Consider the following 23,610-nt stretch of genomic DNA (forward strand, 5'->3'; position numbering starts at 1 on the left):
TATCCTGAAAGATATAAGACATTGCTGAAAGAAATGGAAGACACAAATAAATAGAAAGATATTCTATGCTAATGGATTGGGAGAATTAATATTGCTAAAATGTCTATACTACTAAAAACAATCTACAGATTCAATGTGATCTTATCAAAATTCCAGAGGCATTTTTCACAGAAACAGAACAATCGTAAAATTTGTATGGAACCACAAAAAATTCCAAATAGCCAAAGCAATCTTGAAAAAGAAGAAAAAAGCTGGAAGCTTCATGCTCCGTCATTTCAAGCCATATTAAAAAGTTATTGGAATGAAAACAGTATGGTATTGGCATAAAACAGACACATAGATCAATGGAACAGAACAGACAGCCCAGAAAGAAACCCATGCAGATATGGTCAATTAATCTATGACAAATGAGGTGAGAATATACAATGGAAAAAGGACAGTCTCTTCAGTAAACGGTGTTGGAAAAACTGGACAGCCAAATGCCAAAGAATGACACTAGACTACTATCTTACACCATACACAAGAATTAACTCAAAATGGACTAAAGACTTTAATGTAAGACCTGAAACCATAAAACTCCTAGAAGAAAACATCGATGGTAAGTTCCTTGACATTGGTCTTGGCAATGATTTTTTAGATCTGACTTTAAAAGCAAAGGCAACAAAAGCAAAAATAATCAAGTGGGACTACATTAAACTAAAAAGCTTCTGCACAGGAAAGGAAATCATCAACAAAAATGAAAAGAGAACCTACAGAATGGGAGAAAATATTTGCAAACCATAAATCTGATGAGGAGTTTAACATCCAAAATACATAAAGAACTCATACAACTCAATAGCAGAACAAACAATCTGATTAAATAATGGGCAAAGGACCTGAACAGACATTTTTCCAAAGAAGACAAATAGATGGCCAACAGATACATGAAAAAGTGCTCAGCATCACTAATCACCAGGGAAATGCAAATCACAACCATAATGAGATATCACCTCATACCTGTTAGAATGGCTATTATCAAAAAGACAAGAAATAAGTGTTGGGGAGGATGCGGAGAAAAGAGAACCTTTATACAATGTTGGTGGGAATGTAATCGGTGCAGCTACTATTGAAAACGGTAGAGGTCCTCACAAAACTAAAGATAGAACTATCATATGATCCAGCAATTCCACTACTGGGTATTTAGCTGAAGAAAATGAAAACACTAATTCAGAAAGATATACTCACCCCCATGTTCACTGCAGAATTATTTACAATAGCCAAAATATGGAAACAACCTGTGTCCATGAATAGATAAAGGGATAAAGAAAATGTGGTATGTATATTCAATGGAACACTATTTAGTCATAAAAAGGATGGAATCTTGCCATTTGTGACAACGTGGATGAACCTTGAGAGCATTAAGCTAAGCGAAATAAGTCAGATAATGACAAATGCCATATAATTTCAACTATATGTGAAATATAAAAAAACAAAAATCAAATCAAAACAAAACAAAATAAAATAAAACAAACAAGCCAAGTATGTAGGTACAGAGAACAGAGTGGTGGTTGCCAAAGGAGACAGCAGGTGAGGGTGGGCAAAATGGGTGAAGGGAGTCAAAAGGTTTTATAGACACAGTTATAAAATAAATAAGTCATGGGGATGTAATGTATATCATGGTGACTATAGTTAACAGTATTGTATTATATATTTGAAAGTTACTAACAGAGTAAATTTTAAAAGTTCTCACTACAAGAAAAAAATTTTTTAACTATATATGGTGATAGATGGTAACTAGACTTATTGTGGTAATCGTTTGGCTGTGCATACAAATATCAAAACATTATTTTGTACACCTGAAACTAATATAATGTTATACACCAATTATACCTCAATTTTAAAAAACCTATATTAAAGATGTTAACAAACAGCATGTCTGTTAGAAAATCTTGTTGCGATGGAAAGCCAATGAAGATTTTTCATATAAGGAAAATATTGTTTCAGCCAGTATAAAATCACTAAGTATTATTTTTTTATAACATCCTCAGTGGTGCTCATAAAAAATCTTACATTTTCTATATGTCTAAAAATATGTTAAAAACCTGTGGCACCAGGACTGACCTTGATTTCCAGGAGATAATGAGAAGAATAAGGAAAGCAATGGCAGCATGTGACCGTGGCCGATGGTCAGTGTCCACATAACATACTCTGGTCCTTAACTGGTGATAATTGGAAACACAGAACTCAATATGCACATGTGTACATTGGTGTGTAATTAGTTACAGGAAATATCTCTTCATTTAATTTGCCTTACTCATGAGATGAGACCCACTAAAAGACATCCCAACCTCAGAGAATTCATAATCAAGTCAGGGAGAATAGGAGATAAAAAGACAGAAACATATTCAACTAACAGTGATAAAAGCAGACTGTGTGCCCTAAAAAAAAAGAAAGAAAGAAATTCCCTGTAGCTATTAGGAATGTGGTCTTTCACTGCACGACTTATTTAATTAACTTTGGGATTATTCACCTGGTAGTAGGGTATGTGATGAGGTATTGGAGCAAACGTTGGCAGGAAGCACAAAGATCAATGAGGGTGTTATTCTATTCTAAGCCAGAGGTAGTGAGTATCTGAATTTTGTAATATATTTTTAATAGGAAAGAAGAGTGGGTATGAGAAAGATTGTGAAAGAAAATTGACCCTTCGTGACAGACTTTTTACAAGTTCATGGAAAGATAAGTGTTGTGGTACAGTAAAGAATTACATAGAATTGATATAAATATTTCTACTTCCTCAGTCACTAGAATGACCAGACCTCAGAATCAAAATGTAATTTTACTCAGCCATCGGAAGGACAGAAGGATGTTGTCTTCTGTAAAACTCCAGATTGAGTGACTCCTGTGGGTTGCTTCTTGCTCAGGTAAATCTGGCATCTTAAATGGAACTATATTTAATGACAGTCCACTTTGTACCTGGCTCAAGGTTAAGTACTTGGGGAAAATAGAAATTAAGATAAAATCTATCTATTATCATGGAGTCTTTACAACAGTTTAAAATGCAGAGGTCTGCCTGGGCTCTGGCAACACTGAGTTGCCTGGCGTGATGCAGCACGCCTGTTCCCTAGAAGTCCAGAGCAACGTGGCTCCAAGATGCCAAGACTGTTTGCAGGTGTCATTTCTGCAGTTTCCCATGTGGTCTCTAAACATGTGGTTTGACTTTCTCAGTCCTTTCACACGTAGGTGAAACTGCATTCTAAGGGTACAGGAAAAAAGATGAAGAGGCAGTAAGAATGTCCCCGACTTCTGCCTGTACCGCTCCACTGAAACCATTCTCACTGAAGGTGCCAACAATCTTTGTCACTAAATCTAATGGATACTGTTCTGCTTCTGTAGTAATCAAGTGTCTTTTGGTTACAAATGACAGAAAGGCAACTCAAATTGACTTAATAAAAAAAGACAAAATATTTATTGCTCACAAAATGTAAAAGTCCTAGGCTTCCAGCTCTTCCCCAGTTGTTCCAGTGAGTCCCTGGCATGGAGTCCTGGTTGACTCTCAGGCCATCCCTGTGCTCAAGGAGGTCACACACTGATTGTTTGCACCTGGGAACAACTGGGTGCGTTCACTCCATCCAAACCAAATGAACCAAGAGTAGGGAAGGCATGGTTCCTACAGGGAAACTAAAGTAATTTCCAGAAGCACAGGGAATCCATACATTTCCACTTCAGCATTTATTTTATCTGATGACCGATTCTTGAAATATCGCCTTTTGCTGCTATCTTTGACATTATTTGTTTTCTCGCACTTTGCTACTCCTTCTCAGGCTTCTTTGCAGGATACACCTGACCCAGTTTATGCACTATCCCAAATCATTCAGGCCATCAGCTGCTTGCTCTGATTCCTAGCTAAAGTGAATCCATTGAGAATCACACCTCTCTGTCATTTATAAAATTCTAGCTGCTAATGCCATTGCCTCATCTCCTAATACAACTCCTTGTGTCAGCCTCTCCCAGGGGTACTGATTGAGCTGTGGCCAAGCCTCCATCACCTCCATTCCTGGGAGAGCGCTAGATGCTCCAGCACTGAGGCTTCACTGGGCTAAACCCATGGAGGCTCTGGCTTCCCCAGGGCTGCTGAGAAGGGCTGGGGGAAGCAACACTGTAAGAGGCAAATTTTGATCAATGATAGGCAAGAAATCAAAAGGGCTGGAAGAGAGACTGCATGCTCTTTCTCAGCTTCACAGATGTATGGCAAGGGGAGTAGTTCCATCGGGTGTCTCTGGAGATATCTTCTGTGATTAAGCACCAGGCTGTTTCCTGTGAAGGTGACTAGGTAATGTACTATCATGTGTTTGCTTTCCCTCCTTGTCTACCTCACTCCTATTTTTCTCTTATTCTTAATGCACTACCATGGCACCCTCTCCCACAATGAAGAATTAGCATGTAGCTTTATTTCAGGCTTTGCTTCTGAGGAAACCTGGGCTAAGACATAATACCATCTTTCTCTGATGAATGCACATTTATGGTGCTCATTAGGGTTCTTCCTCGGTCACTTCACTTCTCATAGCACACATTCTTCAGCGAGGCATCACCCACTCCCAGGATTTCAATCACCAACTGTAATCAGATAACACCCAGATCTCCACCTCCATCCAGGCTCCTCTCCTGAGCTCCAGCTCCACAGATTCAACTCTTACTGGACATCTCTCCTTAGAAGGCTCACAGGGATCGCCAACTCAACAAGCCCCAAACTCATGCACCTGCCAACCCGAAACTGCTCTTCCCTTGACAATTCCTCTTAGTGAATGACACGACGACACATCCAGTTGCCTAAATCAGAAACCTGGAATCCTTGATGCTTCACTCTTTTTACAACTCACTATTCACACCCAATCTCTAACCAGGCCTTGACAACTCTATCTTCTAAATACACCTCAGCCACATCAATTTCATTCCATCTCCACCGCCATAACCTCTCCAAGTCATCTTCCTACCTTGCCTGCATTCCTCCAGTCCATTGTCTATAGAGTAGTCCCTTTATTGATGTTTACTTTTATTTTTTCCAGCTTTATTGAGATATAAATGACATATAACATTGTGTGAGTCTAAGGTGTACAGTGTGTTGATTTGATACACGTATATTACAAAGACTACCAAGGTCTAGAGAGTGGGAGAAATGGGAACATGGTCAAACAATACAAACTTCCAGTTATAAAATGACTATGAGCTGTCTTTGAGATCCTTTAAAATATCAATCTCAAAGGCTTTCTGCTATTTCAGGTAGAACTTCCTTAACGAGGCTTACTCTGACCTTTACGCCCTACACTCTACCTTTTCCTCTGAGTTCATTTCTCACCTCTCAGCAATCTAGGAGATTTAGGCTTCAGCCCGATGACAGTTTTATTTTCTCATGGCTCCATGTTCTCTCTCACCTCTGAGTCCTCACATAAGTTATCTTCTCTACTTAAAACAGTCTTCCCTCCCCTCTTAATCTAGCTAACGTTTACTCATCCTTCAGATCTCAGCCTAGATACTGCTTCCTCCAGGAAGCCCTTCGTCATCTCCACCCTCTTCCCCAGTCCAGGTCAGCGCCTACTGCTGAAGCTCCCACAGCACTCACAGTGCTGAGTCAGACATTCCATTTAATCCTTCTCCTTTCTACACAGGGGCAGGTCTTCTGTCTACCTCACTCCCAATTGCTTTCCTCACAACCTGGCACAGCGACTGGTTTAAAAATACTCCTAATGTATAAATACCTTCATAAGTAGTTTTCCACCTCGATTTTTGTTTTGCATCAAGACCCAGAACAGCAAGCATTTTCTCCCCAGAATTTTAGACAACTGTTGTATGCAGTCTTGCCTTTACAGACTTTTTTAAACAGCTTTTAGTACAGAATCACAAGTTATGGTATTAGAGAGACTTTCAACCCACGCGCTCTAAGGTAGAATATATATCATTGACTAGTTCTAAGAAATAATGCCGGGGCTGGCTTGGTGGTGCAGCTGGTTAAGTTCACACGTTCTGCTACTCAGCAGCCTGGATTTCGATGGTTCAGATCTCCACTGCGGACATAGCACAGCTTGGCAAAAGCCATGCTGTGGTGGGTGTCCCACATACAAAGTAGAGGAAGATGGGCATGGATGTTTGCTCAGGGCCAGTCTTCCTCAGCAAAAAGAGGAGGATTGGCAGCAGTTAGCTCAGGGCTAATCTTCCTCAAAAAAAAAATAAGAAAGAAAAAAAGAAAGAAAGAATGCCACATAGATGTGAATGCAGTTGTTATTATATATTTCAGTTTGTCTCCTTTCTGTCTTACAGAGTTAAAAAACCCAGTCTTTAATAACTGATTTCATAGCAAGTGAATAAGTTAAGTACTCATCAGCATTGCTTGCCAGCGACCATGTGCAGGGAGCTGGGTTATAAGTGACCTTTTTATTCATTTATGCATCTTTGAGCCGAGATTCATTGCTGTTTTTCTCCCATGTCTTTCTACCTTGGAGCTCTTATTTTGTGACTGGCCTAACTTATGGTACCTTTAAAAATATTTTTTGATTATCATAATTTTTACTCGTGTGTTTTTCTTTTATTCTCTGCTACTGTTTATCATCATGTGCATTGTTTCCATTATACTTTTTGCTCTGTTTGCAGTTTACCATTTGTTGAATAAAAGTTGCTGATGGCAATTTTTAGGGTTATAAAATGTAATATGGGCTCATAAGTGGGACTTTTTAAATGGAATAGATTTCCAAAGAAATCAACTTTATGTAAAAGCTAAGCCTGTTCAAAATGGGTAGATACAATGGCTTATGATAAACATTAGGAACACATACATTAACCTCCACTTTGGAGTTTTATGTTCAGAACCAGGTATTACAGGCTCAGTAAGGACATTTTTTGGTCTAAGCATATTATTTTCTGCACTAGTTTTCTTTACCATCTTAAATAACTTATTTAGAGTTGGGCGAATGAATGAAAAGGCTACACAAGCACAGATTCAAAATGTAACACTGCTCTGTTGTGCAGTCTCGTTCATAACTGGATCACGCTTCATACATTATTAGTCAGAGTGGATTAGGTCTCTAAAAATCCACCTGCTAAGCCTGGTTTTATTTAAACCTGTGAATTGAGTTCAGGATAGGCGTTGGGAGAATAAAGCTGTCTAGTAGACATGTGATCAACCATATCTAGCCATTCAACATGTCTGCGTCTCCTTTCCTAACGGAATGAGAAAAATATCTTTGCTTTTTGAAAGATTTTATTTTTTATTTTTCCTTCTTCTCCCCAAGTCCCCCCAGTACATAGTTGCATATTTTAGTTGTGGTCCTTCTAGCTGTGGCATGTGGGACACTGCCTCAGCATGGCCTGATGAGCGGTGCCATGTCCGCGCCCAGGATCGGAATCGGTGAAACCCTGGGCCGCCGAAGCGGAGTGCGCCAACTTAACCACTCTACCACAGGGCCCGGCCCCTACCTTTGATTTTTAAGGCACTGTAACTGAGATATGTATCCATCTCTCTCAGATGCTTTATCTCAAAAGTTTTTGGTATGCATTTCAAAGTAATAAGTTTCAAGATTCAATTATAAAACAGAAAATAGCTTTTGAGAACAGTAATATTTTTGGAAAGTAGAATATTAATTTCGTAAATGGGTGCTCAGATTAACTAGGAAATGCTTTTGAAAATTGTTTTGAGGGCTAAACAGTCGAGAACTTGAGCCTTACATGATTTGCATCACGAAATTGAACTAATGACAAGAGCACTAGTTGAAAATGGAAACCCTAGAATATCTTTGTCTAAAGAAAAGCTGGTGCTCAGCAGTAATGATGCCCCATACATAACACCCCCCAAATTTCTCCTTTAGAAATACTGGACTTTGAGCTTTCAGAGAATCCATTTCTTCATATAAATTTGGTTAATTCTTTTATCTTCAATCCAGTGTGATATTTGATTAAAAAGGGGGAGAGGAAGATTTAAAAAGTTGTATTTGTGGTTGTGTAGACAATCTCTTTGCATCTTGATTATTTTAAGAATATTTATGCTGATTCATATTTAAATAAAACCTCAGAAAAACCAAGTACCCTCCCTACTCTTACCCCTTTCCAAAAGCAGTATGACTTCGTGACATTTATCATAAGGTGATAAGTAAACACCATCATTCATATATTATCTGGCAGGACTTTTCTCGCCTTATAAACAGAAAACACAGAGTCAAATGTGAGGTAAATGGAAAGTTTTGAGTTAAATTATCAAAAGTATGAACATGAAATATTTTCAAAGAACTGTAGATCCAGTTTCATCCCAGAATTGTCCTTATTTTTGTGCCAGCCAACCCTGTGACCTGAAACCACTGAGCAGTGGCTCACTTTTAAGTACTCAGCCAAGCTCCATTCTTATACCCGTGGTTGCCACTGCCCATGGCTCGTAATTAACACTGGAAACAGCCATCAAGAGACTACCGTGATTCAACTTAGGTGAACGATAACCTAATCAAGCAAAGTTAAGGACCCTCCTACAAGTAACGTTTGTTACATCATCTCCCTCTGGCTGTTCCTCTGACCTACCTAATGAGAAAATGCAACAAAATTCATGTCTTCCAGAAATGGCATAGCTATGGATGGTCTGCCTGCACACAAAACTACAGAGCTGAATGTAGATAACTGCATAAACAATTACCTATGTAAACAAATTAATCAGCAATCAGTTATTACTCATCTGTTTGCGCTCGGTGCTATGAATGATAAAGACCTTCTAAATGCATATTAATTCTCTGAAAAACCATTTAACAACCAAAAATATTCAGAAAGAAAATGCCAAAATCAATATGTAGCCATTACTTAGCTTTCAGTCATAACCCAAAATAACTGAATTATAGTTGTCCTTTCTACAACTTCATTATGTGAAGATTGGATTCACTTAATTTTAAAAAGCTTCCCAAAAGTCATAATTCTGAATCTGTAGGAAATTTGGGATATAGGTATATAAACATATATAAGGATAAACAGATTAAATTGGAACTTATTCTTCTGGTTGTCTAAAAATGTCATTTTGAAGGATTTTTCTGTCTCCTAGACTTCTTTCAATAAAAAAATGTAGGTATACTCCTTAAACAGTATGTTGCTAGAGATAAGGATATAAAAGTTTGACATTTGTATCAATCAGGCTCCCCAAACGAAAGAGTGGGCACACTTAAATCAGGATATTTTTAGGAGGTCTTTATTTGCAAAGAAATAATTACAAAGACAGTGACAAGGAACAACAGAAGACAGTGCAGGAACCCAGCCCCAGAAAGACCAATGGAGGTGTTGCCCCTCCCACACCTGAAGAGAATAGAGGGGTTAGAGGCTGGCCAGAGGGAAAGAGCCATGTAGAATAACAGCGTGAAGTGAAGGGACATAGCCAGCCTGAGATGGTCTCACAGGGAGGAGGCCAGACGATGAAAATCCCTGACTTCACTCTCCTTCTCCCTTCCATTACCTACTGACTCTCTTCATTTGCCAAAACCAACTGGAACCCAGAGAGCACTAAAATCTCTTACTAAAATACACATGTAGTCCTGGCATTTATGGGAAGGAGAAGGGTGTACCATGTGACTAGAAGGTCAAATGGAAGATATCTGGCATTACATTGAAAGAAATTTTGCATCACCATTAGAATAATAAGAGATCTAACAACTTATGCATAAAGACAGGAAAACGTCTTTCCAGATAGATACAAAGATATGTTTAGCAATGTTTGGAACGTGATGAAAAAAATTCCATAGGGGGTTGTTGAGCAACAAAGGCAAATAACCCCATGGCACACACAATGGGTCTTCCGAAGCCCTGTTGATTTGGGGAGCAGCTGTGCAGGTCTCCTTTTGTCCAATGCACTAGAGATCCACAGTGCCACCAGATATGGGGAGGTGACCCTGGCCTTGGGTTTTGGGTTATAAAGATGCACAGTTGGGAAGCCAACAGCTCCTTTCCTAGCATAGCCAGTGGCAGGGTCTAAGCTTGACTCTTGCAGCTCCTATGATACAGTGGTCCTTTGGCCCACTTCCCCAGGTCCGAATTCTGCAAGGATTGATTGCCTTGGACACTCAGCTGTAGCCAGTTTCCTTAGAACCTTGCAGGATGCAACTCCTCCTCTGGGAGACCAGCCTCCAGGAAATCAGTCTTGGATGAGTTAACCCTCACCTATGTAGGTAATGTTTTTGTGTGTTAACTTCCTAGCTGATCATATATGATTTCTATTCTTTCCACATCAAAGCTTTAAAGTGGTATTTTAGCTTTGTATAATCATATTGGATATACTAGGATTTTAGAAATCTTGTACTGACTCTAAGTGAATGAACGCGGTTAAGTTATTTCATTTTTCTGGTGCTAAGCTACCTTAAACAAAGACGAGGAGCTGAATAAGATGATCTCAAAGGATTCTTTCAGCACCAACACTCTTTGGTCATTTCCATTTATCTGTGGAACATAGAAGAATGTTCTTAAAACTCTGACCTGAACATAACTTCTGAAGGTGACCATTTTGTGCTTAAAAACATATAAATTTCAGATAGCGGCAAGAATTTTTTATCTTAATCTATCCTTTTATTATAGAAAATGCATGCCTCTTTTTGTATTCACAACAAATCTTTGTGTTTATAATATGTTAGCCTATGAACCAATTGAGGAAAACGGTGATATGGAGCTTCCAAATCAGCCTCATGTAGGGAGAATATAGACAAGGAGGGAGGCATGTATCCACAGAAAGCTCATCACTATTTGATTTATATTTAACATAAATTTTGACAAACTAAACTGCCTACTTTCTTTGCAGGAAAAGGGACTAAGGGGAAAGCTATTAAAGATAAGAGATTAACATTTTTTTAAGATAATTATTAAGGTGTGAATTCAGTGGGATATATTTGCTTCAGAAAAAAAGCCAAGGGGTGTAAATTCACTATCTACTTTATTTACATTGTGCATTATATTGTTTAGCATTATACCATAAAACAAGAAAGAGGAAATCAAATTATAAAGCTGAGGCTGTCCTTTGAGAACCCAGAAGTCTGAGTTCAGCACCAACATTATCCAACTTGAAATAAAAATGGAAGCGTCAAAAGCAATATTTTCTAAAATAACTACTCTAGAAGTGTGAGAATTGTTATGATAATATTGAAAATGATATTGTCCTTGTCTAATGGACTGGACCCACTAGCATCCTACAGGGATACGTTTGGTTGAGAAACAGAATTCTCACTGAGGTTTCAATGACAGTTCTGCTCCATCATGTAATATGGACCACATGTTGGAACATCAAGTTTACTAGTGACAAACTGGTTTCTATTTCAATAATTATGTTTAAAGTGGTTATCTCAGGGTAGATGGTTATATGAATAATTTTCTTTATGATTTTCACAATTTCTAAACTTTCAAAAATCAACACCTATTAGCTTTATTATAACAAAGGCATCATTTCTCCCCAGAGGACAATGGGGTTGTTTGTTTATCCATCTCTCCTGGCACAGTTTATCCTAACATCATCAGGACACATGACCTGGTGACCCGCCATTCTTCTGGACATTCACTAAGGGCCTCCTCTATCGCTGCTATTCAGTTCCACTTGAGATTAAAAATACAAATAGAATTTCTGAAATTATTTTAGCCAAAGGCATCATAGCATTAAGCAGAAATAACTCCACAGAAAGAAGACTTTGAAAGGACTTATCAGATTTGTAGCATAGAAGAAAGCTGTACCTAAATTTTACAATTATTCATCCTCATACAGGTTTTCACAAAAATAGTCTGCTGATTTACATATTCAAAAGCAGGCTAACCCCTTCCTGGACTTGCATCTTGCTTTATCAATGAAGTATTTAACCTGCTAAGTAGTATTTTACTGCCCAAGAAAAATTTCCCTGGCTTTAGGAAATTAGGGCCTGATCAGGATTAGGTTTTTGAATAACACTGATGCAGTTTCTCTGTATGTCAGTTGTCCTCCCCACTACTTACGAAAAGCCTACAAAGAGCGAATATGCTACAAAGCATTAGTAGATTCTTGAGAACATTTTTTGTTATCGTGATTGGGTATTTCATGTCCAATTTCTTAGCTGCAATTTACATGAACTATTAAACATAGTTCCTGACAATTACCAAATAACCTTTCTGTTCCTTAGGTTTGTATTTACCCACCAGAAATATAGCAATACAGTGTGCCTTTATTTATGAAAAAATTAAAGCAATTATTTAAATTTTCATATATTTTTCAAAGCTTTCTTTTAGCACAATTATATAACCTTATTTGGGAGGTTCTCTTATCGTGCATTAGCATGCTTATGGAATTTTGGTGGCTTGTAAATCACCTGAGCACCTCGTTAAAGTGCAGATTCTGATTCCACAGGTCTGGGGTGAGCCCGAGACCCTGAATTTCTAATAAGCTCTCTGGTAATGCTAACATGCTGGTGCAAGGGGCACATTTGGAGAAGCAAGGGTCTAGAAAAGTGAATTAGGCATTTCTCTTCTATTTCCAGGACACAGTCTGTGACTTCTGGTACTGTAATGCTGAGGTTAAAGAATTTGAGCACCAGAAGGTGCCTAAAAGGAACTGGCCCCAGTTTCCAGCTGCAAAGAGAGACACTAGAAACAGATGTCTCACACTGGGACTTCCTCTGGTTCTAGACAAGGCTGATAAGCAGAGGACATGTCTAAATGGCTGTGGAACTTGGACCCACTCTGGGTTGCTCAGGGAGGGTTCCATTGGATCCCTTAGCACTATGAGGGCTAAGCCAGACCCTGGTTTGCCAGGCTGTGCACAGAGGAGAGATAGTAATGATTTATATATACCTCTATGTTAATAAGGTACAGGGCAAAGGGAAGGGTGCTATAAACATTCCCTGAAGTGTTTCATTCAGCTTATTCAATCTTAAATTCCACAAATGTTTATGAAGTACCTACTTGCCAGGACACTAATGTATACACCATAAAAGATACCAAGTAATACAACCTTGGGATTCCACTTTTGAGAAACTTGCAAACAATTTGGGAAAATATGACTTTCACATGCAAAATGGTTACTAATAACATGATGCAGTGTATGCTAAATGCCAAATTAGAGATAAGGGCTAAATTTATGACTACAAATTTCCAGTGGATACTTGCTGAAGCCTAGGAATCCTACTGTAATCCCCTAGTACAGCTGTGTTCTCATTCTCCAGGATTACTGACGTAGTTTTCTGTCCTCATGTCCAAAGCCTTCTTCCTTATTCTCAGTTGTGTCCTCCCTCATTCTTTTTTTGATAAAAAGGGAAGTTCTCAGAAAAGAACCACTTCACCTCCCCATCACCAAATCAACTCAAATGTATACACCCTGTACCCATATTCTCCCCCTTTCCTCTTTTTGCATGTTCCTCTTCCTGCCTATGCCCAAGCTCCCTAGTTTTATCACCTCTACTCCAATCAAGGATCTTGTTTAGCGATTTCCCCTCTCTTGTGCAAGATCAATTTCTTCCTCTTAACTAGAATCATTACCATTGACTTTCGCATATGCCTTAATATTGCCTAGACTAAAAACAAAAACAAAAATTCCGTTGATATTCTGTCTTCTGGTCACTACCTCATTTTTCTCCTCACCTTCAGTACAACTTTTCAAAGTGAGTTCTACACTTTTTCCTCATCCACACATTGTGAGTGGGGTTCCTCCCTTTCAAATCCTGTAAGTGAGCTTCATTTCTTCTCTGCCTATCAACATGGGTTTTATTTTGCCAAATCTGGTGGCCTATTTCCTGTCCTTATCTCACTGGAACTCCTAGGAGCGTTTGACATGGTTGACCATCTCTCTTCTTCTGGAGGCACATTCTTCTTTTGGCCTCCGTATTAACACTGTATTAGTTTCCCTTATGTCTCACTGGAAGCTTCTTCCTCATGCAACCTCTAAATTTTGGAATTCCCAGGCTCAAACCTTGGTCACGTTTTCTTCTGTATCTACTGTCAAACTACAAGGATTTCACTCAGTTCCATGACTTTAAGTCGATTTAAAGAGCATAGTGTTCTGTTTTGAGATTTTTTTCTTGTAATTCTGAGGTGTTAATAGAGCACATTGTAGAGAACAAAGCTACCCCCTTCACCAGGGCCATCTTCTAAAGAAACCTAGAGACAAGAGAGTCTAAACTGATTTAGTAAAGTTTAGCATTAAAAGCTACCTGGTAAGAAGAAAGAATGAGGCAGAAGTTCCCTTCGGGAGGAGCCCAAAGTTTGTGGAACACCCAGCCTCCTTCATTTGTGTCTGTATCTTGTATCTTTGGAATTGTATGAACCATCCACCCCTGCACTTATAGAATGCTGGTAGTTGAGGTATACGAAGCTGTATTGGGGTTCACGGAAGGAAAAGATAGTATATGGTTGTGAGATTAGGGTTGAATCAAAAATCAGGAATGAGCTGGCTTTTGTTCTGAGCATTAAATTGGGGCAAGACTATTAAATTAAGTCTTTAGAAAAAGAAACAGTATCAGCCATATTAATACGTGTTGCCTTTTTTGGCATTTGGGGAGGAGGAAACCCAAATACAATCTGTTGTTGTGCACCTGTGTAATAGTTAGTCTGCTCCTTAAATCTACTCTTCCCAGGGCAATAGACCTTCAGGTCATCAGGTCATCTTGGCAACTTAGGGGATGGCCAACATGGCTACAGAAGACATTGAAAGGTGGATATGTCATATGTTGATGACAAGTATCATATTCTGTCTCTGGTTTTGCTTGCCTCTCTGTGTCTCTCATTTCCAATAAGTCTTCCTACCACCAGCCTCTGATTTGTAGCATGTAACTTTCAGATATGGAATATCTGGTCCATGGAAAAGGATTAACAGGAAGAGTGGAGAAAAGTGTTTTTTTTTTTTAAATGATAATTGTGAGGAAAATAGTGGAGATGAGTTTTTATTCAAAATCTGTCTTCCTCTTACCATCACTGTTTTAAAAAATTTTTCTAAGGAGGTTGCAGGTCTTCCTAGGATGGGTGGACCATTCACTATTTTGTAAGGTCTTTGACTAGGAGTCAAACACTCTAGAAACACTCATATTTTGATAAAGTCATATTTCCAAGATCTTTACATATTTCCATATGTTAGAACATGTTATTAGCGTATGGTGAGTGACTGTCCCAGCTTTAGAATATTAATTGAAACCCCTAAAGGAAGCAAATCTACTGGCTATTTCTTTCGAACTGAATAAAGAACTGCCATAATTATAGTTATGTGTCTTTCCTGGATGGCGTTTACAATGTCAACATAAAATGAGTGGCATATTTCACCTCATAGAAACCTGACCCTTACATTTTCCTGTGTGTTCTTGTTCCTCATCTCCCTTTGCTGGCCCTCACTCTCTGGCAAGTGCAAGACAGAAGGACCTCGCCCCCAGACTCCCCTGACACTGGAGGTGTGCAGCCAACTGCTTGGGGGCCTCTTTCTGCTATACTATTTGTGCTGGCATTATGCATCTGATTCTCTAGAATGAACCAACAACAAATGCCCAGGACTTACAGTACTTCCCTTGAGGCATAAAGTTGGCCTGGAAGTCCATTTAGGCTCATCTAATAGTGGTTCCAAAGCACTGAGGATTCCTTGAGATGGGACACTAACTGCAGATAAGAAGAACATTTCCTCGAGAAGCCTGCTACTTGCTTAGTTTCATTATTTTATTTCTGTGCAGGAAACTCCAGGCTGGGAGTGCTTCTCATTTCTCAGCAGTAATCTGATGAGTGTCTTTCTAGTGGAGTTTTCCTGTGGGGCAGGATAAGAGTAGAAATCACCTGGTCCAGTAGGATCCGCAGTAAAGGAAGCTTATTTGCATGCGCGTGCTACTGCGCAGGTGCTGTGTTTCTTCCACAGCTCGCTTGGTCCTTGTAACAAAGGAATATTGCTGTGAACTCTCTGAGCAGCCTCAGCGGTGCTCTTCAAAGACTCCAGGCAAGGAAAAGGAAGAAAAGGACTTTCAGTTAAATACTGAACTTTAATAATTAGAAGAAAACATTTGTTTCATGCCTGGTTTTGTCCGGTATTAACTTTTGTTATTTAAAAAATTTTTGTACTACAGTCATAAACTTAAAAATCATACTTTTCCCAAACATACTAAATTCACATTTTTTAGAGAAAGCTGATAGCTGTTGAAACATTTGCAAAATGAAAAATTTTGCTTTTATGTAAAATAAGGAAGTTAATTCGCTCCAAAGAAACAAAAAATCCAACTTTTAAACAGCATAAGTAGGAGAGTGTTGTTTAGAATTCGTCATGATGAAATGAAAATTGCTAACTATCATATATTTTCAAATATCAATTTATCATCACTAATTACCATCATTATGGAGTATGAACATAAGATTAATGGGGATTTCTGAGTTCTCTAATGAGGTCCTTTGTAGTAAAATTTATACCAGTGACATGATTTCCTTTTGTTTAGGCTATCAGTATAATTAATTCAGTTCTCTAATTATGAGGAAAGTCCTAAATAGAGATAAAGTTTTCATCAATGAAATTACGCCCTCTAAAATGCTATCCTAGATAGAGCTGCAATTCACAAACTAACGAGTAGTCTCAAAGTGAGAACTTCATGTTCAGATTGAGAATTTTTTCCTTGGAATTGCCATGGACATGAATTTTCAAGCTCAAGATTGTTTAGAGATTTGTATTTTAAAAAACGCTATTTACTATGGTAAATTTCATCTTTTAGAGGTACAAAGGGACACTTACTTTAGTGTCCATTTCAAACTACTATGAATAAAGTGCACAAGAAAAATTCTGACAGGAGCTATTGCTATATATGATATATCATATATATGTGTATGTGTGTGTATGTAAGTGTGTGTGTGTGTGTGTGTATGTATCTCTTCATAAGGCTAAACCATTTCTATAATTTTTGGAAGCTGTAAAAAATGAAAATTTCTCTTTCTTGAATCATTCACCACGAGACACTGATATAGAATATTTTGAGGATTGCATCACAGATTAGGAAATAAATATTGTAAATAAGTTAATTACAAATTGGACTGGAAATCTGGCCTTCCCAAACCACAATTCTCAACTTCAATCTATTTCTGAAGCTGTCAGAAGGAATAAAATCAGTCATAAGTGTGTTTCGTTTTTTCCTTATTGCCACCTAGAATTGTCTTCAACTTGCACCACTTTGACTTTAGTTCCGTATAACAAATCTGGATTCATATCTTGGTGCAGACCCCTTGAGTCTGTAGATGGTTTGGGTGCTGGCCTATTCTGTGTAGATGGGACAGTCATCTCTCGATATTTTCTCTTGCATTTTCCCAAGTTACAGTATGGTTTCTGCTAACATTCTATCACTGATTGTTATCACTAAAAGATTATAAGGTGAGAATATGACGCAACTTTCTTAGACAGTCCCCAAATATAAATCTCTCCACATGTGCCGCCCAGAGGGAAGTTCCTGTGGCCACCATCTCGGGGAAGAGGAGACCCTCCTTCAAGAACCACCAGCCCTAACTTTGGGGTTTTCATCTCAAACTTTACAAATCAATTTTTTTATAACCATATTTTCAGGATCTCTTCACATGCATGAATGTTTCATACGTTAATTTGTGGGAAGCTCAGAATAAAAAATATATGATTGAAAGGGGAATCATAATGGGACACAATCTCATATAAGTGGGTGCATATTAAAAGCATTTAAAAATATTTTCAGATGTTTTCTCCTTTCGCTTTATTGTTTGATTTTATCTTTAATTAATTAATTAATTTAATCTTTTAGATACAATCTAAACTGTCTCATGATGCCTTCAATGCCTAAGGTCTCTGGAGAAGGTGTTACATCTCTTTGGGTTTTCCTTCCTTACCCCCAGATTCCTGTGGTGGAGACAGTGCCACTTGACCCACCAGGTAAGAGAATCCCCAGATTCTCTCCTGTCCCATCTCAATTCTCAACTTTTTGTCTTTTGCTTCTCTGAGCTGAGACTCCTACCTAAACCAGCAACTTGGGTTTCTTCTTTCTTCCTTCTTTCTACTCTTCCCTTTTTCCTCCTTCCCTCCACCTCTTCCTCCTCTCTTTCCTCCCTACATGTCCATCACACTGTCCCCAGGCCAGTTACAGCAGCACTTCCATTCTTGTTTGGTTTAGCCCAAACAAGCACCTCCATTCGCTCCCTCTCCCTTTTTTCTCCTTTCTTTAAAGGCACTTTTAGGAACTTTTACGCTGAGTCTTTGCTGACATATCCTTGTTCCTTTATAGCTCTGTCCCTTCCCTCCCAACTGTCCCTGGAGTATCCCGACCAGGGACCACCTCTTCCCATCTCTGAGAGATACAGCCACTATTTTCTTTGGACATTACTTGTAGGAAAGAAGAGCACTTCTCTATGTAATTACGCTTCTAATTTCATGGCTTCAATTAAGTTGAGCATACACTCCTACGTCCACCCTATGTTTATTTTCTTCTTCTTTGAGAGGAGAGAGGAGAGAGGAGGAAGAGTTCCAACTCAGTAAGTAAATACTCAGGACTCCTGATCCTTACTGCCTGCATTATTTGCACTCTCCGAGATGCTGAGGGACAGAGGAGGGAGGTAACGTGCATGCCCTCTGCATATCCTCTCTCATTCAGATTAGCTAAGTGCAGGTTTTATCTGGTTTCCACCAGGCAAGGTTCCTGCCAGTGCTCCCCTGGTTGGTTGCCCTTCTGGGCCAAGCACATCTGCCTCCAGTCATATGGCTGAAATTGGAGGGTTATGTGGCAGAAAGTGTGGCAGCTGTACATAAAGACAAGCTGTACTTTTGGCCTTTTTGTTCACAAGGAGCAGCGGACTTGACCACATCAGGCATTTTATGGACTTCCCTCTGGCACACCATCCCTCTTTATTATCTGCAGTGCCTCTCTCTACTGTGGGCCACTGACACCTACCCTGTGGGGCTGTTGTACAGATTAGAAATAACATATGCAAAGGCCTGACATTCACTTAATGACCTCTGTTGTTATTATTGTGTTTTTTTACCCAGTGGGTCTTTCCCATTGCAAGAAACACAGGATGAGAGATAGAATTCAGGATTACAGATATAGACATGAAAGCCCCACCCATGGTCACAAGACTACTGAGATAGTAGGTGTTGTAATGATTGGGAAGTTCAGGACCCTGCTGTGGCGGGGGATGGAGTTATCAACGTGACACAAAAGTAATAGTCATATGGAAAATAAAGAGAGGAAGAAGATGCGTCCCCATAAATACTTCATGCTTTCAAAATATTCTGAAATAAAAATGCTCAAAATAGCCTGTGGGATTTGAATTAGTTTTACCCAGTTTTACAAGATGCAGAAACGGAGCTCAGAGAGGTTAGGTAACTTGCTCAGTCACCCAGCTATCAGGAGGCTGAGTGAGGATTTGGGGGCAAGAGTAGTAAGTTCCCAGGCCCTTCTCTTATCTTACACTTTGCAGCCTCCACACATCCCAAATAGAACCACAGAGCCGCCCCGCTCTACCCCTGCAGCCCAGGGCCATTCTGCCTGCCATCCTGACTCCCTTCCTGGGGCAACCACTGCAGAAGAAGATAGAGACGAAGCATTGCATTGCCCCTTGGTAGGATAAATCCGTTAGAGGGACATTTTTATTAAATTTCCTTGGAGTAATCAGGATGTGAATTTATTCTTGCGTTCTATGAAATATACAACCCTTCAGGGCCATTTAAACCTAACTCCTACTTAGAGATATTTGTAAATCAGCTGTTACAGAAACTGACTATTCAAACACCTTTTCTACTTCAACCCCACAGAAACTCAGTTTCCTACTCAGAATTGAAAGGAGAGAATAATTGAAAGTTTATGTTAATATTTATCAAAGGTGCCTGGTATTTTCATTTTATACCCTGGTTTAGCATTTCTCAGTTATATTCCTGAAGGGTTATAGGGTTATAGGTATTTCAATTAAAAATAAATTCATGTTAGCAGATCATATTAAAAACATATGTGTTATATTAAAAAATAGATTGATGTGAAAAACTACTAAACCAATGCAAATGGTTGCCCTTAATTATGGGGTCATCTACATATAAGAAAGAGAGTGTCACAGCTGAGAAAAGGCGGCGGCAGGCCACCAAGAGACCGCCCCACACAGGTGAGCACTAGGCTTCCCCAGGTGTGACGCATCAGCAGCATTTCAGCAACTACAAGTGGCGCTGGGCTTGTCTTTTCAGTGTCCACGTGGCCATTGACATTGTGTTACAATTTCAACATGTGGTAATATTCGATACCTAATCTGTGCCAGACATTGAGATAGGTACCATGATTAAGACCATCAGTAAGACATTGTACCCACCCTTATGTGACTTGAAACCTACTCAGAGAGACTTTCAAGTCAACCATGCACATTTAATGCACAAATGTGAAGACGGCAGAAGGGAGACTGGCCCTGGGAGGTCACAGGAAGAGAGAAATCTTCTGTAGACAGGACCTCAGGGGAGGTGGTGCTGAAACTGGATCTTGAGGATAAGGGGTTAGCTAGGCATCAGAGGGAGTAGGAGTGTTCCAGAGATGTGAGAGTACAGAGAAGTCTCTGGGAAGTAAAATTAGTTTGGAACAGATGGAATGAAAAATACCTGTGAGGGAAGATCAAGAGAGTAGGTGCAAAATTCAGCCAAGGTCAGTTCATGAGGGACTCAGAGCATCTCGTTTAATGTTTTGGCTTTTCTTCTGAAAGCTGTGAAAAACCACTGAAAGCTTACAAATACAGGAGTGACATGATCAGGTTTTGATTTTAGGAAAATTATTCTGGCTTCAGGACGTTATAGGCATGGGAGTATGCGGAAGGTATAGAAGAATTTTTCATGACCCTGGATTAGGTTTTGGGTGAAGGTTGGCATCCCTCACAAACTTAAGGAATATCAGAGAAGGAGCAGGATGGGGGGAGGGGAACGCAAGGTGAGACATCACAGAGCTGCCGTTGAGGAGGAAATGTCCAGGAACAGGCAGAGATACCTGTGTGGAGGTCAGGAAAGACGTCCCTGTGGAGACATGGATTTTGAAGAGAGTGTGGTCAAAAGTTTCTAATGCTACAGAAAATTCTAGTAAAAAGAGACCCAAACAGTGCTGTCTTGAATTGGCAGGGAGAGGTCATTAGTGACCTCTGAGAGAGAGCAGTTCCACAGGAATGGCAAGGGCCCCTCCTTCTGGGGAGTATTGGGAGGTTTGGAAGTGGAGACTGTGAGAACAGATTTGTCTTTCTAGAGACTTGGCTGTGAACAGGGAGGTACAGGGCGGGATGTGGAGGAAAGTTGCCCGTCTCCTAGTGTTGGAGGGGAGGCTGAAGGCTTGTTTATATGAAAAAGGAAAGATCCATCAGTGGGGGAAGAATAAAAACACACGAAAGAAAGATGAGATTTCAGGAGGAAGTAGGAGGTGTTGGGTGGAAGTGCATCTCTTTCTCCGAGTCAGAGAGAAGAAGAGCTTAGAGAAAGACAGAAGGCAAGCTGTGGGAAGTTACAAATGCTTGCCTCTACTTCCACTTTGAAATAACAAGCAACACTGCCTGCAGAGCTAGGTGGTGATGAGGGTCGGGTCAGAGACTTGAGCAAGGTAACGGAGGTGGAAGCACTGAGACGGAGGATGTACAATATTCTACATGTACCTCATCACAGTTTTGCTACAGTTTTGGTGACTTGCTGAATATACTTGGAAAATCTAGAAAACTTGTTTTTTTAGGGTCATAGCTCCCATCAGCCTTTAAGAACCAAAGCTTCATTATTACATGATTTTGAAGTGCTGCTTTTAATGAAGAGTCTCAGCTCTCTAAGACTAATTAGGTCAAATTTCATTATAACTGTCTGCATTATGGCTTACACTTCTTTCACTGCAGAACATCATTTATATTCATTTGGAAGGAAGGTTCCATTCTACAGTATGTTTTTACAGTTCAGACTCTGCCTTTTGCTTAAACAACTTTCTAATGTAATTACATTAAAATTATTAGCATGCACCTCTTAAAAATCCAAAATGAATTAAACTCTTGAGTATAGATCCATATATAAACTTCATAAACTCATGTCTCATGAAAAGGAGTGAATTTGAAATACTTTGCTTAGAGTAAACGTTGCCCCCACATTCCTGAATCTATCGCCATCCAACACTTAGAATTTCTCTTACTGACTGGTGATGAATTTATATTGAACTATTTGTTCTCTTGCAATTCCCTCCTAATCAATGGGAAACATATATTTATCTACTTAGTCTACGTATGTTGTTGCATAATAATAATGTCTAACATTTACTGAGTGCCTACTATGTGCCAGCATTGTTCTAGGTGATTTTACTAGTATCATTTCATTTAATACTCCTAGCAATCTGATGAGGTAGGTACTATTATCAATGCAAGATTACAAAGGCGAGGATATTTTCCCATTGTGTTTGCTGCTATTTCCCTACTGCCTACAACAGTGTCTGGCACACACTAGCAGTGCAAAATGTATTTATTCCATCAATAAAACTTCATTTGACCAATGAGAAAATTGAGCCACAGAGATGTTAAATAACTTGCCTTACTCCCTAAGGTTGTGGTACAAACTATATGAGCAACTATAAGAAAAGGACTTGAAAAAGAGTAGTGGTGAGGATGAAATACATTCATAGGTGAGATGTTAGAACAGGGCCTGGCACATAGTAACACCGTCCAGGGGATTTGCCAACATTATCTGTTTACGTTTGTGTCTTGCCTTCATGATCAGGCGAGGGCTTATTCATTTCTCTACCCCTGGGCCAGTGTCTTGCATAAATTAGGTAGCACACAAATATGTTGAAGGGAGAAAATGTTTTCAAATAGATATTTTTGAGAGCTTAATGAATTATTTATTTTGTTAAAAATAAAATAAATTTAAGCCATATATTCAATATTCACCCAACAAATATGTATCAAGGACTACTACATTCCAGGTACTCTGCTGAGTTTTTGGGAAAAAAAAGTTAAGAAAAAGACAGTCCCTGCCCTCATAGAAGTTGCCACCTGGGGACAGAGAGAGACACCAATACATGTCTGTTTTTATAGTGTGGAATCGGAGGTTGTCTAAAAACATGACTTATGGATACAAAATCTATAAAAACTTCTTGATGAACTAGAACACACCCTAAAGTGCTAACAGTGATTAAGAATATGACCTACGCGAAAACATTAAGAACATAGCTTATGCATAGATTAGAGATAAATAATCCTGAGAAGAAAGGGTAACTACTTAGTAATATTTGGAAGAGAATAACAGAACAGGCTAGAATTACTTAAAATGATTTAGCATTGCATAATAAGAAATAACATTATGCAATCCAAAAATGAAACATTTAGATTGGAAATGAAAAAACTGGTAATGATAAAATTGGTTAGATAATGGGATAATTTGTCACGAAACATCCTACTTTCAAATACAGGTGATGACAGAATGTGCAAAATTTGCTATGCAAACCACGTATAAACCCAGCAGGGAAAACATTAGCGCATCAATAATGTATTTTGTTGTGCGGCAACATATACAAGCACTTAATTCCACGTTGAGATAATAACATTTTTGTATCTCACTGACATAAGCTTGGATATAGTCCCAGTCTCCCCTCCAGGCCCCATGGCTTGTGAGATGTTTCCCAAAGCTGATGTGCAAGAGAACCTTATAGTCTCGATGAAGGTCTTCGACCTTTGTGGGCT

The 23,610-nt window shown here is 39.1% G+C and overlaps 1 protein-coding gene and 1 long non-coding RNA gene across 4 annotated transcripts in view; one reads left to right on the forward strand and one right to left on the reverse strand.

Moving 5' to 3' along the window:
• Nucleotides 1-23,610, reverse strand: part of NKAIN3 (sodium/potassium transporting ATPase interacting 3) — a 613,676-nt gene that overhangs the window by 231,799 nt on the left and 358,267 nt on the right. The gene's annotated exons all lie outside the window — the stretch shown is intronic.
• LOC138915383 (uncharacterized) lies at nt 1,376-17,830 on the forward strand. Its single transcript, XR_011421255.1, has 3 exons — nt 1,376-1,566; nt 2,778-2,900; nt 17,794-17,830. It is a non-coding gene; the product is annotated as an uncharacterized lncRNA (long non-coding RNA).

The sequence above is a fragment of the Equus caballus genome, chromosome 9 (genome assembly GCF_041296265.1).
Source record: "Equus caballus isolate H_3958 breed thoroughbred chromosome 9, TB-T2T, whole genome shotgun sequence".
NCBI classification, from domain to species: Eukaryota; Metazoa; Chordata; class Mammalia; order Perissodactyla; family Equidae; genus Equus; species Equus caballus.